This window comes from Hemicordylus capensis, chromosome 1 (assembly GCF_027244095.1).
Source record: "Hemicordylus capensis ecotype Gifberg chromosome 1, rHemCap1.1.pri, whole genome shotgun sequence".
Taxonomy (NCBI): Eukaryota; Metazoa; Chordata; class Lepidosauria; order Squamata; family Cordylidae; genus Hemicordylus; species Hemicordylus capensis.
Genome location: NC_069657.1, coordinates 173,806,273 through 173,823,860, shown reverse-complemented (window position 1 = coordinate 173,823,860; position 17,588 = coordinate 173,806,273). Strand labels below are relative to the sequence as shown.

Here is a 17,588-nt window from a genome sequence, read left to right as displayed (position 1 = left end):
TTTATACATATTTAATGCCAGTACTTAAACACATTCAATGGGATTTAGGTCTTTAGGGCTGTTAGCCATAGTGGCTTAACAGAAACTGACTGACATAATGACTAATGCTGTGCGCATGATAAGTGAGATGTGGCCATGCAGCAGAAGACTTCTACTAACACAACAATGGCAATAACATGTGTGTGTGTGTGTGGGGGGGTGATTTTCGCTGTTCTCCCCTTCCTGCAGAAGTGCCCTGTGCCACACACACAAAATGCCCTTGTGGGTCCTCAGGGACATATTTTCAGGTGGTACAGGACATGTCTGGGAGAAGAGGTGATCATTCACACACACACACACACACACACACACACACACACACACACACACACACAGACAGCGTTTCTGTTGCGGTAGTCAGGAAGCCTTCTTCAGCACATGCATTCTTCCTGCTGTGTCTGAGCAACCTTAGCCAGTATGTCAGCCTCTGCATTCAGCTTACCTCTGAATGACAGAAGATGTGGTGATGGTTACTGATTTGGTGGGTTTTTTTTAAAATAGGTTAGTTAAATCCTTGGCTGATCTCTTCCTATGGCAGGACAAGAATACACATGGAAAATGCCAACAATATGATGAAAGTGGAAAGTTGGGATGTCTACTTTGGCAGAATACTTGGAAGACTTTAGTGTCTCTAGAGCAGGGCTGCTATCTAGGGGTGTGAAGACATGGGGAAAGCAGCTGGATTTTAGACTACTGGGGAACCTACTCTACACCCATCTCTCCATACTACTACTATTATTCCTACTACTACAACAGATCTTTATATACCACTTTTCAACAAAATTTTCCAAGCAGTGGTTAGGCCTTCCCGCCGGCTGTGGGATGGCCTGATTACTCACCCAGTCACGGGGCTAAGAAGATGGAGGCCACATCGATTCCAGGTACAATCAAAGCCATCCGGGACCTTCTCTGGTTGCTAGGGAGAGCCCGAAGACCAGGGAACCGACAGACCGTGGGTGGGCCAGCATGGCCCAGCAGGTTGCCTCCTGGTGGCAAAGAGGAGAAGGTAGAGCCACATCAGCCAGCCAGGTAACAGCAGAAGGACAGAGGATGGAAGTAGCTAGATTGGAGAGGGAGGAGTCAGGAGAGGGTGGTTGGGATTGCCCTGATTTCAGGGCTTTATTTAAGGTTTGGATGGCCAGGGAGAGATGGGAGTAATTTGGACCTAGAGACTCCCGGTGAAGAGCTGTCTGACCCCTCTCCATGATAGCTGGTGGAGGAATAGAGTGCAATTAACCCCCTCCCCAGCACCTCCCCAGCCACTTCAATCGAATTTGAACAAGAGCAAAGGGGGAGGGAGGCAGTTGGAGTCTGTGGCCACAGGCAAGTGCGTGACAGCAGTCAAATGCTTCCCTGTCCCAAAAAGGTTCACAATCTAAAAAGAAACACAAGATAGACACCACCAGCAACAGCCATTGGAGAAATGCTGTGCTAGATTGTTCCTGGACAAGAACAATTCCATGAAAGGGCAATGGGTTGCAATCTGTGAGATGTAGCTCAGAGTTTTGGCAGCACATATGACAGTGGGACCTGTTATACAAGTCAATACAGTTGTGTCTTGTTTAATCCCATTTTGGGGGGGGTGTCTGTCTCTTTCTTCCTCTCTGCTTTTTATGCATTTCAGCAGTAATCATGGTGTTGTTGTTTTTAAAATCAGGGTCACAAACTTTTGATAAAATATTAGATCTCTATGTGTAGCCTTATGCTTGCTCCAATTCTACATATGACATTCGAAGAACAGGTACATTTCACGTTTGTGATTAGTTTAATATAATCCTTTATAATGATGTTTATTGTAGCATTTTCTGAAAAAGATGGATGAGACAGGCTTTCAAATGCCAACTTTGGCTGACATTTAGTCTAGTATAGGTCATAAAATATCAAGGCAAAATAATGTTTTTATAATTCATTTTAATATTATAAAAAAAACTGTATTATTGGGGGAGAAAGCTCCTGTTCTGTCTGTACCTGAAATGTAATGTTAGTGGAATAAATACAACTGAAAAATAGCAATTTTCTTAACAATTCAAAATTGTGGATTTAATGGAAGATTTATAGCTGAAATTGAGAAGTTTGTGCTGTAGAATCCTGGGTTGATAACTTTTTAAAGTTAAACCCTTTCAGTATATTTCACTCTAATAGCCATCTACCATGCCTTAAATATAGCTGACCCTAAATGGAGTTTGTGAAGTCATAGTATACAGCTCTGCATAATAGTTTCATGATGGTGCCCACCTGAAGTGCTGCAAAACTCTCAAACATGCAGCAATGCTATTGCTCAGGAGGACTGTGTACCAGGACTGCTGGCTCTTTCATAATCCCATGGCACACATGACTTCCCTTGAGGATAATGGAACCCACCAGCAGCACTGGTGTTTCTCACATAGCACTCACACTGTGTTAGAGTGTTGGCCATTGTTTCTATAAATGGATATAACATTTGTGGCGATATTGTGACGAGGTTGGTTGCATAACTGGCTAGTGAAAACAGTAGTTGGCTACTGAGACTAGCCACAATTTGTGAACTCTTGGCTTTCTGACAGAATGTAGCTTCTGTTCCTCGTGTCCCATTTCTCCATCACTCCTCTTATCCACCCTCCTGCTCCATGTACTGTGCTCAGCAAGACTCTATTTTTGACCCTGACAGAGTGGAAAGGAAGGTGGGTGATGTGTCAAGGGACTGAATGGGAGATGCAGTCGCTGGTTCTTGTCTGAGTGCAAGAAGGCACCCCGGCCCTCCCAGACCTGTCAGCCCCATTTTCTGCAGGGAAGGCAAGGTTCTGCTGCCTTCCCTTCTGCCTGCCCTGAAGCGCTCTCACACAACTGTGAGAAGGGGCTCACTGTCATATGTGCTGTTGTCAATACCACAGCTCATACCAATGTTTGCACCAATGATACTGCAGTCCCAGGACCATTTTCCACTGCTACTGGTGCCACAACCGCCAGTGTCGGTGTATCTTTTCCCAAGTTAATTCTGGTTACTGTCCCAGCAGTTGTTCTGTATTAACCACAGTGGTCATGGTCCAGTCAGTGGATTTAGGGGTTTGCTCTTTTAGTGCAAACACTTATCACCACGTAGCGTTTTCAGAATAATTTTCTTAACTTTTCAGAGTTGTTTTCCATTCCCTTTCCTTTGCCGCAGCTGCATCACATGTGAGAAGTATTGCTTGGAATGATGGAAAACAAGTTCTATCTATAATAGCTAAGATGTTAGAAGTTTCAGTATCAGCCTGTTATGTGATAGCTTCAGTTATTTCAGGAAGTATTGCTTCTGTTCCTTGTGTGATGGTAGGAAGAAGTGGCCCTCTTTCATTATAGTCAATGATTAATAGTAAAGAAAGGCTGTGAGCTTGATCCACTCTTTAGCATTTTGGCAGCTCTTAATACATGGCTAAATTCCTCTTCATGCAGTGGTAGAGAAGATTATGAAGCTATTCTCACGAGCAGCAGGAACCAGGCTAAGGGAGCCCAGCCCGGTTCCTGCTGCTCATGTGCAGCAACAGGAACCATGCAGTTCCCGGCGGCAACTCGGCAGCAAGCCCGCTTATGGAGCCCGCTGCGTAACCTGGGTTTTAGGCGTGAGAGCACCTGAAAAGCGGGTTAAATAACTGTGTGTTGCCACAGTTGAGCTCTGTGACTCACGAGTGAGCCTCCAAGTGTCAGGAGGCTCCCCAAAAGGCACTGCACACTCGTGTGGTGCCTTTAGGGGACTCCCAGGGCCCAGGAGGCCCCTGAACCCTGCTGCCCCAACTGGCTCCGTGACAGAGCTGGTAATCATCTGGGCGGCCAATCCTCAAGTCAAGCCCACTTTCTCCGCAAACCCCCTTCAGCTCTACACATGGATCATGTGTAGAGCCTTTATTTGAATGAGCAATGTAAAGAACTTGGTGAGTGTAGCATGAGGAAAAGACTCCTTATTCAAATTTGTATATCTGTGTATTCAGAATTCTCTTAAATTAGGATTATTTTCTCTTAAAAATAGCACATACCTATTTTTTTAGTGTATGTTCCACAATATCTTTTAATCTTTAAAAAAAACGAAAAGAAAGAAATGTGTAGTATTTGAACACTTGTACTTTAATAATTTCATGTAGATGGAAGACCTTGAACTTCTCTCCTTTCATCTCACATTATGTATGCAGCCAATGTGCTGCCTCAGGGCACTGGACAAATGTATGAATGTTGAGCCCTAATGAACATTCTGAAGCAGCCGAGTATGTTTTGGCCAAATTGACCAGTTGTTGAACGCTGAGCCATGTCAATGCTTAATTGACTGCAAATAAATTTCCATACCCCAGGAGAAAACCAAATGGGTTTTCCCCCAACATTTGTTGCAAGGACAGCTAAGTTTAAACCTGTTTCATTTTTAAAAAATAGCTTCTCTAAGAATGGTAATAGCATTCATACAAATATGAATATACAAATATACCGAATCAAATTTTATGTACTGTTTTAATATTTTTTATGCTCACATACATGAGAATGGGTGACATATTGGCTGCTTTTTTGTCATTCACCAGTACCTAATTTTTGTTAGTCTGTTATAGGCTTTATCTTGGCCTGGAATTGTTTAGAAGAGGAATGGAATTTAACTATAGGGCAGTGCTGCTATATGATCAAACTGTGAATTAATTTTCCTAACTACATCATTTTAAAGCAATGGGTCACAATCAGTCCATTAAAAGGCAGCTGCCGTGTGTGTGTGTGTGTGTGCGTGTGTGTGTGTGTGTGTGCATAATGGCTGACATAGTACACAAGGGTACATGGGCCCATTATGTCAGCCATTGATTTTAACAAATTATATCTAAACTAGCTGGGCTGGGCGTAGAGCATCTGAGCCTCTAGTTCGCCACTGCCACCGCCACCTTCTCCCCTGCCCACCTGCCACCTTCACCACCATTTTCTTCCCCACCTGCCACCGCTTCTTCCTCCTGCCTGCCGCCATTCACCACCGATTTCTTTGCCCACCCCCCACGCTGCCATTGGCTGCTGTTTTCTTTGCCTGCCCCCCGTGGCCATTTCCCACAGTTTGTCATCATTTTCTTTGCAAACACTCACAAGAGCTGCTATGCATGGGATTAGCCTAAGAGAATACACACACACACACACACACTAGCAGACCTGGTGCAGAGCATCTGCACTGCTTTGTCGGTGCTGTCACTTTCATCGCCTAATTGCTCCCCACATCGCCTAATTGCTCCCCAGTTCATCGCCTAATTGCTCCCCACATCGGAGCCCTGAACCGCCTCCTGGCCTCTCTCTCTCTGTCCTCAGTCCTTCTCTCTCTCTCTCCCCTCAGTCTTTTTCTCTCTGTCCAGCTGTTTTCAGTCTCGCCTCCTTCTCTCAGTCCATCTCCGTGTTTGCCTTTCAGCCTCCCCTGCACTCTCCTCTCCCGTCCCAGCATCAGGATACCCATGCAGCCTTCCACTGCAGCCGTTTCGCTTCCCTTGGCGATGCTTCATTTTTCTACCGAGCAGGCAGTGCACCGGCCCTCACCACCGTGCTTGATTTCCCATGCGGCTCCTCCATGTTAGGCCGTTTGCAGCCATTTCCCGGGGCCTGTAATGTCCAGTGTGGTGGCTCGGCATCCACCTCCTGGCGCGTGCTCCTCCCTCCCACCCTTGTGCGTGTCTCCCCCTCTGGGCCCACCAGTTGCATGGGCAAGCCTCCGCTGGCCTGGCCAATCCATTTCCCCGCTGCCGCCTCTTTGCCACTGCCACATTCTTCCAGCAGCTGTTCACTACCTGGCCCTGGAACCTCTCTCATCCTTTCCCGCTTCCCTCCTCCCCACCTCTTTGTCGCCGCAACATCGGCCAATCGGTCACTTGCTGTCCCCGCCACCCAGCCAATCAGCTTCCACTCTGCCAAACATCTCCATGCATCCCCACATCCCCACACATCCTCACACATTTCTGGCCTCACATTTCCGCATGCGACACACTGGCTTAGTGAAATAATTAGAGAGAGAGAGAGAGAGAGAGAGAGAGAGAGAGAGAGAGAGAGAGAGAGAGAGACTGACTAGCTGGCCCAGTTCAGAGCATCTGTATGCTACTTCTCCCTGTCTTTCCCCTGCACTGCCGATCCGGCTCCTTGCGCTGACTCCTCCTTCCTGCTCCTTGTGCCGATCCTCCTTCCCCCTGTCCCAGCCACCTCCAGCCATCCGGGATGGCAGCAGTGGTGAAACCTCCTTCCTGGCCCCCCACCAGCCAGTTTGGCTCCCCACTCTGCCTCCCCCCACTGCCTTAAGCTGCCCCATGGCAGCGGAGAAGACGGGCAGTGACAGGGTGCTGGAGGTGAAGGTGGCAGTGAAAGCTCCTTCCATGGGCCTGCTTGCCACCCAAATGACAGGCTGGGCCATTTACAGCCTATGGCTTTCTCAGAGAACCCTGATGCGGGCCCACAGAAGGAGCTTTTGCAGCCCCCTCTGTTGCCATTCCCACTTCAGACTAAGGTTGTACATACAAGTTCCACCCCCACAATTTCATTGGTGGTGGCTGCAGCAGGGCTTGCCATGTACATCCTTAGCGTTTTATATATAGATTTTTAAAAAATGTTGCCTTTGACTCAAATTGGTGCCAGCTCAGCAGTTTTTGGAATACTGGCTGACTTTGGATTACTGGCCAACGTTAGGGACCTTCCAGGGCTGAAGAACAACTTGAAAGTCAGCCCTTCCAATATAGCACCACAAGGCTGCTACGGAATGACTTAAAACTATGTCTGGGAAGTTACACAGTGTCCTTGCATTGGAAATAATGGAAGTAACATTGCAGAACTGACCAGAAACATTTTCAAGTCCTTCTACGAGCCACCTAATGGCACAGCAGGAAAATGACTTGACTAGCAAGCCAGAGGTTGCAACTTCGAATCCCCACTGGTATGTTTCCAAACACCTATAATGAGCAGCAGCAATATAGGAAGATGCTGAAAGGCATCACCTCATACTGCACAGGAGGAGGTAATGGTAAATCCCTCCTGTATTCTACCAAAGACAACCACAGGGCTCTGTGGCCACCAGAAGTCGAAACCGACTCGACAGTCAGCACACTTTACCCTTTACAACAGCATCCCCATTGTGCTACACCATTGGGGCTTACCTTTCAGATTGTCCAGCTGCCAATGTCAAAGGAGGGCTACCTGTCATGATGGCCATTGAGTCTCTGCTTTTATCACTCCCAGAATTTCCCCATATGTTCATTTTTGGCAATGGTCAAACTAGATGTGTCATTGGAGATGCATGAATGCATCTCTGGCATCTTTAGGTTTTTGTTTTTCCTAAAAGCAGTCATGGGGTGCTGATCTGAGTTGGGATTGTAAGAGAGGATTTAAGCCTTTTCTCTGCACCCTATTCTCAATCAAAACACACACACACACACACACACACACACACACACACACCGCCAAGGGTAAAACATGATATAGATTATATTTTCCTCATAATACAAGGGGTACAAAATATAAGGTGCCTGTATGTTTCTTCTATGTGGCTAATAGTGACTCAGGCAGCAACCTTGTATCCTGTTCGGGGCGGAGCTGGAGTCTTAACCAATACAGGATACAGGAGTGCCACTGAGGATACAGGAGTGCCACTGAGCTTGGGCAGCTTCAAGTGCCAGGAGGCAGAACCTCATTTAATGCCAAGCAGGATCATAGCAGCTGGCCATGGCAACATTAACAGAGTGTTGTTCTAAATCTGTTCTTTTAGAGCAGCTTCTAAGGCTGACTTGCCCTTGCCCTAGGGAAGGATCTGTTTCTTACAGGGCTTCTGCCCAATGTTGTAAGTGCTGGCTCTGGCATGTTGGAGAGCTTCTGCTATTACTGGTAGGTCCAGTAACAGGACCAGAATCTACTTAGAGTACTCTGAGTTGGAGGATAAAGACAGGGCTGTGTCCTTGGGAGCCATAGCGCCACCTGTTTCTTGACACACTTTTGGCTTTGTACAGCATAGCTGCATAATGAATGGATGGATGGTGATGGATGGATGGATGGTGCTGCAACTATAATGTATAATTGTGTGGCTAGCTATAAGAGTCCAATGCAGTGATGAACTGCCTTACACTAGTACAAAGACAATTACAAGAAATCTTGTCTCAGTCACACAGCTCTTTGTAGAGGAAAGGAACATACCCTAAGTGTGAATTCACACAATTACCATTTTAACTATATGGATTTGCCCCGCACCCCCTGCTAATTTTCTTATGATAGAAATCCATGCAGAACACATTTTTGGCATTCAGAATGTATTAGCAGCCTCTGTACTTCTCAGTCTGACAGAGTAGAAAAGACCATCATGCTGGAAATAATGGTTGTGTGAATATACTCTGATTATCCTTATGCCATCAGTAACTCTAGAGAACTGCGACGTTCTCAGTCTCCTGATTACCTGGATATTTTTATATCCTCTAGGCCATTTTGATACTTTAGTTTATACTACGCTGGAATAGGGTAATTTGCAATCTATTGCTGCATAATTAAATGGGTGACTCATTCTTGTATGTATCTGAAGAAATTCAGTTTTTTCTCCCCAAAACAAAAGATCCTATTCTCATTCATTCATTGCAAGAAATTTAATAGTGTTTCATTGTATAAGACCAATAAAAAACTAATGAAGTTAAAATCATAGCAACCAGCCGAAATTTTTTCATTCATTTCACAGAAATTGAAAAGGCTCTTTAATGACCCTATTCCGTTGCTGAGAGACAGGGTGTAAGACTTAGTGACTTTTACAGAAAGAAATAAAGCTATCAAAAAGAAAGTCTTCAACCAGTAACTGGATCTAGACTTATAGCATTCGTAATGGAATGTGAAACCTTTTGGCCTGCAGGTTACCACTGTGATTCCAAAAAAAGGAGGGACTAAGGAAGAGGTGAATCTATTTAGCTCTACCAAAACGGATAATTTTTGGAGAGTTGTTATAGAGACAGTATCTTCATTCTCAAGCTTTCTAAACTGTTTATCCACACAGACCTATCTATACCTTAATAATTTATTACCAAGATCCATGTGGATGCTTTGGACAGCCCAACACAATTTAGGAATCACTTTTCTATATAACAGTTGCAGCCATGAAGTGAAAGATACCTCCCTCCCCGATAATCCTAGAGGAATGTCAGGCAGTAGAATAATTACTTGCACTGGTGATTTGTCAGATTGCACTTGAGAGTGGTGCATAGGCATGGTTACAGAGATGTTTTCCCTCAGCACTTGTTCCCTTGCAGCCACAAAGGTGCGTGAAAAATCTCTGCAAAAGATGGATGTGCATGTGTAAACCTTTTGCGCTGTTTGTGAGAGTGAACACATTGAAAAAATGCCCCTCCCTCCTGGTTTGACTTGGCACTAGTGGTAATGCAAAATGAATATTCTTTAATTTTTTTAAAAAAAATAAATGTATTTCCTAGGGCCTAATGCACTCAGGGCATTATGTTCATCTATAATTAATCTCTAAACCTCCCATTTAGTTAAAGCATCCAGTATTAAAGACCACAGAGATACTGCAATAGAAATAGGTCTAGCTTGCTAGAAACTGCATGAGATCTCAGAAAATGAATTCCTAATTGCTTGTACTCTTAGGATTTAAGACCCTCCAATTGATTTAGTAACAATTGACACTTGCGAGGGGAGTTAACAAATAAGGAAAGACTGAATGGCAATGCACTTTAAACTGGATCATCTTCCAGGTCAGAGCTGGGGACACAGCAGGGGGGTACTTTTACTGTTGCTGACAAGTGCTCTTCAAGAGGTAAGTGTGATTATTGCCTTGTGTTGCCCTTGTTCTATGGCTAAATAAAGATCTTCATAGTCAGATAGTGTCAGCTCATCAGCTTTGATGTGCACTGCATTCCCTTTTAAAATGAAATGATTTAAGCCTTAGCAATCATTTGGATCATGCAGACAATGTTACTGTGAATTACATCATAGTTTCCTAACAAAAGCTGTCAGATTGACTAGTGGAGCCTAACTGTTTCCTAGATATAAATGGGATCATTTGGTTTCTGCCAGACTTTTTCAAGCTTGACTGATTTTATTATTTTATTTTATTTTATTTTATTTGTTGCTGGTGACAAGAGGAAAAATAAATGACAGGAAGAAAAGTGCTTCCAAAGTGACATGGTTGAATGTTGAGTTAATATTATTTCCTAATCAGCTCATGGATACACATTATCAAAATTTATGCTAATTTACATTCAAACTTTGCAACCATGAAAACTATTAATTACATCTTTATCCAGTGTAACTAGAGAAATAAACATAATTAATTACATTTTAACACCTCCCATTTTCTTCCACAGCTTTCTCTGTAAACTTTGTTTCAACTTTCTGTCATTCTGTTAACAGTCTTGAAAATGTCCTGCACTGCGCTAAAATTAATGCTTATAAGAATACTATGAGAAATTAACTACTATTAATTAATATTTAAAAGGCTATTTTGAGCTTGTGTAGAGGGGTGCTTCAGATGAACACCTCCCTTATGCAGTTACTTAATGGGATTATTCACATGACCGCGTGGGCGGGCAGTTGGGTGGGTGGGTGGGGTGGCAGGGTTCAACCTACCATTCCCCTGACGATCAATGTTAGTTGCTTCAGCAAATGCCCACACAACCCACCTTGCTGCCAGCAACATGGATCACTAGAGGCCAGGACTTGTTTTCCCACCCTCCGGATATCATTCAAGGCACCGTGCAATGAGTTCAGTGCCTCCATAGAGCAGCCAGGTTAAGGGAGGGCTTGCTCCCTTAGCCACAGCGAAGAACTGGGCTTGGGAGCATGGTTAGGCTGAGCGGGAGCAACAGGATCTGCACAAGCAGCCTAGCCCAGCCTAGGCTGCCATAACCTGGACTAGGCTGCTCGAGAGAACAACCTCAATGTATAACAATAATTCTTCGACGTGGTCTCTGTATTTTACACCAATGGGCTTTGCGCCTGCGCAGAGACCATGTCAGAATCTAACAAGCTCTATTCTTCTGCTTTTAGGCAGGAACCCCACCCCCAGCCGCTATATGCGGCTGCGCCACTCCTCATCCTGTCAGTCTTTTGTCGTCCATGCTTCAGGCAAAATCGTTGCAGCTCGGCAACATGTAGGATAAATTATCCCCTTGTTGTTTGTTTTCCTACTTCCAATTTTTTCCTCTCTTCTTTAGTTTCCATGCATTTTTCTCTTGGCATTTTTATTTTTCCTCACGGTTCTGTTCTCTGTTTCTGCCTTGGTCCCGGCTGGAGTGTGAAGGCCTGTCAGCCATTGGCGTTTATGCCGGGCACAACAAACTTTAAAAAACGTGTCTGCTGTGGAGCTAAAATTCACGAAGCAGGCCGGTCAGAATCAGGCTTCTCACTTGAGTGCAGCCCTGCGGGATCTAGCTCTCTGTTCCTCAGAAGCCTTTTCCTTTAAAAGTTCGGTGAAAATGGCCGCTTCTAGGTCCGCCAAACACCTGGAATTGGCTCCAGACGCATTGGAAACTCTGGTCTTGATACTGATATCAACGCCTTCCACAGGCGGGCCCCCATCGGTTCCACAGATGGCGGCGAAGTCTGAGGAAGCCCAGAGGCACCCTCCACCACAGGTGCTGGAACCGTCTCTGGCCTTGGCAGTGTCAAAGCTGAAAAAGAAGGAGCCAAACATTCAACCTGACTTCTCAGCAGTCCAACATCTCCCCCCAATACCTAAAAAGAAGAGGCTGAGCCTAGTAGGGGTGTGTCTGGACCGGTCCGGAGGCCACTCTAGAGGCCTCCGAACCGGTCCGGTTCTGAGCCGGTCCGGTGGCTCGGCTCGGAGGGATTTATAGCTTTAAGGGCGGGGGGGTAGCACTTACCCGTTCCGACGTGCGTGCACTCTTGTGGCGGCTGTGCGCACGCTCCCTACACATCACACATCAACGTGTGACGTGTAGGGAGCGCGCGTGTGGCCGCCGCAAGAGCGCACACGTGTCGGAACGGGAGCATGCATGGAGGCTATTGCAGCGCGAGCGAGCTAACAACGGGGCCGGGGGCGGCAGGGAAGAACGCTGCCGCCCCAGAAACTTTTGGAATTCTCACAGCGCCGGAGGGGAAAGAGCGGCGAGGGGGGTAAGTGCTACCCCCCTGCCCTTAAAGCTACAACCCTCCCGTGCCCATCCGGACTGGTTCGGAAGGATGCACACTCCTAGAGCCTAGCAGTGTATCTGGGGGCCCGGTACTCAAGAAATTGAAAAAGAACTCTTCCTCCCTCTGTACCAGTGGTGCCTAGGGGCACTGAGGAGCGAAGGGAGCAGTCAGTACCGTCCAATGAGCCAGAATGGGCCTCGTCGCTTGAAGAGACCTCTTCAGTTTACAGACACGAAAGGGAATGGGATTGTCATCCCTCTTCAGACTGCTACCACCCCTTTGAACATCGCTCCCGCTCCAGGACTTGGCATGCTCCTAGAGTGCTGGCTGAAGGAACTCATATGATCGATACTGTGGAGCGTATGATCGATACCGTGGAGAGGCTTGTTCTGAGTATTATGACTACGATCATTTCTACCGGAACTCTCGATACCTCGAGGCTTGGGAATTTGGAAGGCCTCTTCGGCCTGGGACTTGTGGGCTCCATGCTCTCATGCCGAGGGGAGGCCTCATTCCCATTCACTGTGCAACCGTTCTAGGCACCCCGACTCACCTCCAGCGCGCTCAGCTCTGCAGTTGACCGTGCAGACAGAACAGGAAGTTAAAGACCCGGTCTCGGTACCGACAGATCTTCCTGACAAGCAGGATTTGCCATCAGACTAAGTGATGGCTGTCCAAGAAGCTCATGCCCCTGTGGGATCTGACTACGAGAGTGACCTGAGCTCTTCGGATTCAGAACTTATGTCATGTGCTTCCTCTTCTTTAGTGGTCCATTTGGACTCGAAACCTATCTCCCCTTCAGAGGACCTAAAATTGTATTCGGCCTATGTAGGCTGTTTGGCTTCCGTGCTAGGAATGGGTATCGGCATGCAGCTGGGCCCGCTGTTTGCCCTTATCAATGTGGAGGCTAAGGTGCCAGTGGGTCTGCCACTTAACTCTGCTCTGCTGGAGATAATGAAAGGGCACTGGGAGCCTGCAACGTTGTCTCAACAGAATAGGCGCATAGAAAATTTCTATAGGGTCCAGTCGCAAGAGGATACAACCTTTCTGAAGAGCCACCCGGCACCTAACTTGATGGTCGTAGAGGCTTCTATGCAAAAGTCCAGAGGCCATGGCCAATCGACACTGAATAATAGAGAAGGGGGAAAGTTGGACTCCTTTGGGAGAAGACTATATTCAGCCTCGGCCCTGCATCTACACATGCCTAATTACCAGGTATACAGTGCCAGATATAATTAGTTCCTTTGGGAGAAGGTGGCCCTATTTCTCAATCTTCTACTGCAGGTTAAGAAGGACCCTGTGAAGACCTCTTTCTTCGAGAGGCGATCCAGGTCTCCAAACAAGAACTGTTCTCGGCTCGCCATTGGGCGGAATGTGCAGCCAAGGTTATGGCTACTTCAGTGGCACTCAGGCATCATGCCTGGCTATGGTCTTCGAGCCTTTACTATGAGGCTCGGGCCAGAATTGAAGACCTTCCATTTGAAGGCACGCTTTCTTCACGTAGCAGACAGTTCAGATGCTCCAGAAGGTACAAAAAATGAGGAGCACAGCGAGGTCCATGTCATTTTCTTTGCCTATGGCCAGAAAACTTCTAGATGGCCTGTATATCAACATAAGCTGACCTTCCAGCAGCAGTCCCCTTCGAATCGGTCCTTTCGGGGTGCGAAATCCCAACACTGATATAACAAGGTCTGCCGTCAAGCAAACTCTCTTTCCAGAAGCAGCACCCTGGCTCTCTTCCCAAAAAGCAATGACTCAGAGGGCTGTCAAACTCAACTGGCACCATTTACAGAGCAGTGGGAAAGGATTACATCGGACCAGTGGGCCCTGTCAGTGATATGTTTGGGTTATGCCGTCGAGTTCCAGGATATTCCCCCATATTCGAGAGTCATATCCACACCATTTACGCCTGCTCACCACAACAAAGTCGATGCTCTGCTTTTGAAGGATGCGATAGAGCATGTTGATGATCCCAGGAGCACCGCTTTTTATTCCCGGTACTTCATAGTACCGAAGCCGGACAGAGGCCAGTGGCCCATATTGGACCTCAGGGCCTTGAACCATTATCTGGTCTACCGGCGCTTCCAGATGTTGTCGTTACTGAACATTTTTAGCATCCTGCAAAGAGGAATGTGGTTGGCGTCAATCGACCTAAAGGATGCTTATTATAATGTGTCCATTCGACAGCATCATCGGCATCTCAGATTTCAAATAGGGGGGATTCCCTACCAGTTCAAGGCACTGCTGTTGGGGCTCATGACAGCACCGCAAATCTTTATGAAATGTGTAGCACCTGTGGTGGTGTTCTTCCAGGAAGAAGGGGTGCAGGTGCTGCCTTACCTCAACAATTGGCTGGTGTAAAATACAGAGACCACATTGAAGAATTACAGGTTACTCACCAGTAACATTGGTTCTTCTAGTGGTCTTCTGTAAATTTACATGCCCTCCCATACTACCCGCTAGTTTCCTGAAGCCGGACTCCGTGACTGAGGGGATGAGGAGTGGCGCAGCCATATATAGCGGTTGGGGGTGGAGTTCCTGCCTAAAAGCAGGAGATTAAAGCTTGTTAGATTCCGACGTGGTCTCTGAGCAGGCGCAAAGCCCATTGATGTAAAATTACATATGACCACTAGAGGAACCAATGTTACAGGTGAGTAACCTGTAGTTGTTTGTGTCTTGTGGGACATGTTTCCTAACTATTTCCATCAATTAGGTCACATTCTTTAAAAAAATATTTTAATATTTTCTTTCATGGTACTGCCGGGAGGTGACTCGAAGGCAGGGGGAGATACTTTTAAGGGCAGGGAGAGTGCTGTTAGACCTCCCACCGTGTTTCCCCCACCAGCACTGCAATTTAAAAGGGTCCAGTGGGGTGACAGCGTACCTCCTGGCTGCCCCATTCCCTCGTCAGACCAGAAGTAACTGAAGTACCCGGTGCACATGCGCATGTCAGTGCATGTATGCACATGTTGAGCATGCGCCCAACACGTGTGCTCACGCCCAATGTGCACATGCATGCGCACTGGGTACTTCCGGTTAGTTCTGGTCTGACGAGGGAATGGCAGCAGGGAGGTATGCTGCCACTCTGCCTGACCCTTTTAACTTGCAGCACCGGTGGGGGAAACATGGAGGGAGGGGTAAGAGCACCCTCCCCTCCCTTAAATGTAACCCTCCCACCTTTGAACTGCCCGAACTGCTGGTCATTTGAACCTGTTCGGAGGCCTGTAAAAGGGTCTCCAAACAGGTTTGTGCACATCCCTACTTCTAATGAAATAATATTATTTATATATATATGATTATTTGTAAGGATTTTTATAGTTTCAATTATTGTGGGTTACGAGTGGGATCAATTCATAGGGTATCTCTCATTGTGACAAATTGCAATCTTCTGAAGCAATGAGCTAGATCAGTGTTGAGTCTGAATGAGTGAACTGGAGAGAGAGCTGGTCTTGTGGTAGCAAGCATGAATTGTCCCATTTGCTAAGAAGGGTCCACCCTGGTTTGCATTTGAATGGGAGACTACATGTGTGAGCAGTGTAATATATTCCCCTTAGGGGGTGGGGCTGCTCTGGGAACCCACCCCCTAAGGGGAACCCTCATTCTTGCATGCAACCCGCATTCTTGCATGCAGAAGGTTCTAAGTTCCTTCCCTGGCATCTCCAAGATAGGGCTGAGAGAGACTCCTGCCTGCAACCTTGGAGAAGCCTCTGCCAGTCTGCGTAGACAAAACTGAGCTAGATGGACCAGTGGTCTGACTCAGTATAAGGCAGCTTCCTATGTTCCTATATGAGGATGTTGTTGTTTCTCCCACAACAGGGTTTCCTCTAGATCAGGCCCCAACCTGTCTGCTAGTTGCCTGGGAAGGGAAGCTTCTGACAGAGATGTGTGGATAAAGAATAAAAATGAAATAAGTTAATTGCAAATATATATACCAGTTTAAGTGTTGGTTATGAATATGCAAGTAGTATGCTTAGTTATGTTACATTCTAGAATTCAGAATAGAAGGAGACCAAGGCAGAGACAACTGGAACCTAAGATAGAATCCAGTGCTATGACCAAATTAACCTATTATGTTGTAAGGTTTTGCTCAAATTCCCCACAATTAGTTACCCCTATCAAAAGCTGCCCTGCTGCATCTTGCTTCAAACTCAGCGTGGTATAGTGGTTAGAGAGCTGGACTAGGACCAGGGAGACCTGAGTTCAAATCCCCATTCAGCCATGAGACTAGCTGGGTGACTCTGGGCCAGTCACTTCTCTCTCAGCCTAACCTACTTCACAGGGTTGTTGTGAAAGAGAAACTCAAGTATGTAGTACACCGCTCTGGGCTCCTTGGAGTAAGAGCAGGATATAAATGCAAATAAACACACACACACACACACACACAGAGACACAAACAATCAACCCTTTTCAGGACTCACTGCCTTTAGGCCACAGCCAGCATTCTCCACGCAGCACAGAAAGGCAAGTGCTGATAGGCTGAATACCTGCTTCTCTCAGCCTTTCCTTTAAAAAAAAATCAGGATTCCTTGTAAAACCACCAGATCTTTGGGATTTAAGATCCTTAATTTAGGACTCTTAGAATGGCACAAAAACGCTTTATATATGTCTTGAAAAATGAGTAAAAATTTTCATTAAAAGGGAGAGAGAAATACCTGATGTATTCTAGTTCTAGCTTCCAGCTGTTCCTGGCTACTTTGACTCTTCACCTATGCAAATTTAACTGGTAAGCACCATTAAGAGCTGTTACCATTTCAAACTGCTCTCTTTTGTTAAAGTATTAAATAGCAAGTCTCATTTACACTACAGTCGTTGCACTTATCTAGCAGCAAGGCTGGCATCAAGGGCTGGCACCTGTGAGCAGCTGATCAAACTCCAAATTGGGAAGTTGTGGTCCTGTTGAGTGAGTGGACCTTCCTCATCTCTGCTCTGTGCCCTGTACATCAACTTCAACCGCTCCTCCTGCCACTCAGACTCGGAGTGCTGTTGCTTGCTAGTCCAGAAAAGTGAGCAAATCAGCCATGAGTGTGGATCAGAATTGGCTGCAAAGAAGAGTGGGCACTACCTCCAATCACTCACCTTCCATTTAACTGTGGGAGGTGCCAGTGGTGTAGGGAGGCCAGCGGCAGCCCTGGTTCAGCCCACCGCTGACAGCCCCCCTAGCCATGCCCCTTGCATCTGATGTCAGACAGAGCATCAGATCCAGGGGGCATGGTTTCGCTCACAAATGGGGCCACACACCCTGTTTGCAAGCAAATTACGGCCAGCACCGCGTTTGCAGCATGGCCAGGAATGGCTCTCCATGCTTTGAAAGGCAGGGAGCCATGTTCCTGGCCAGGCTGGGAAGCCAGCACTGGCTAAGCTTCTAAAACATGGAGCCGTGGGTGGTATGGCTGGGAAGCCAGGCACAGCCCCTGAGCATGGTGGCTTCACCCCTGAGAGGTGCAATGTTAAGGGCTGGGCCTGCTCTATCATCT

The 17,588-nt window shown here is 46.6% G+C and overlaps 1 protein-coding gene across 9 annotated transcripts in view; it reads left to right on the top strand.

Annotated features, from left to right (window-relative positions):
• LRP1B (LDL receptor related protein 1B) overlaps positions 1-17,588 on the top strand; it is a 1,420,219-nt gene that overhangs the window by 858,469 nt on the left and 544,162 nt on the right. The gene's annotated exons all lie outside the window — the stretch shown is intronic.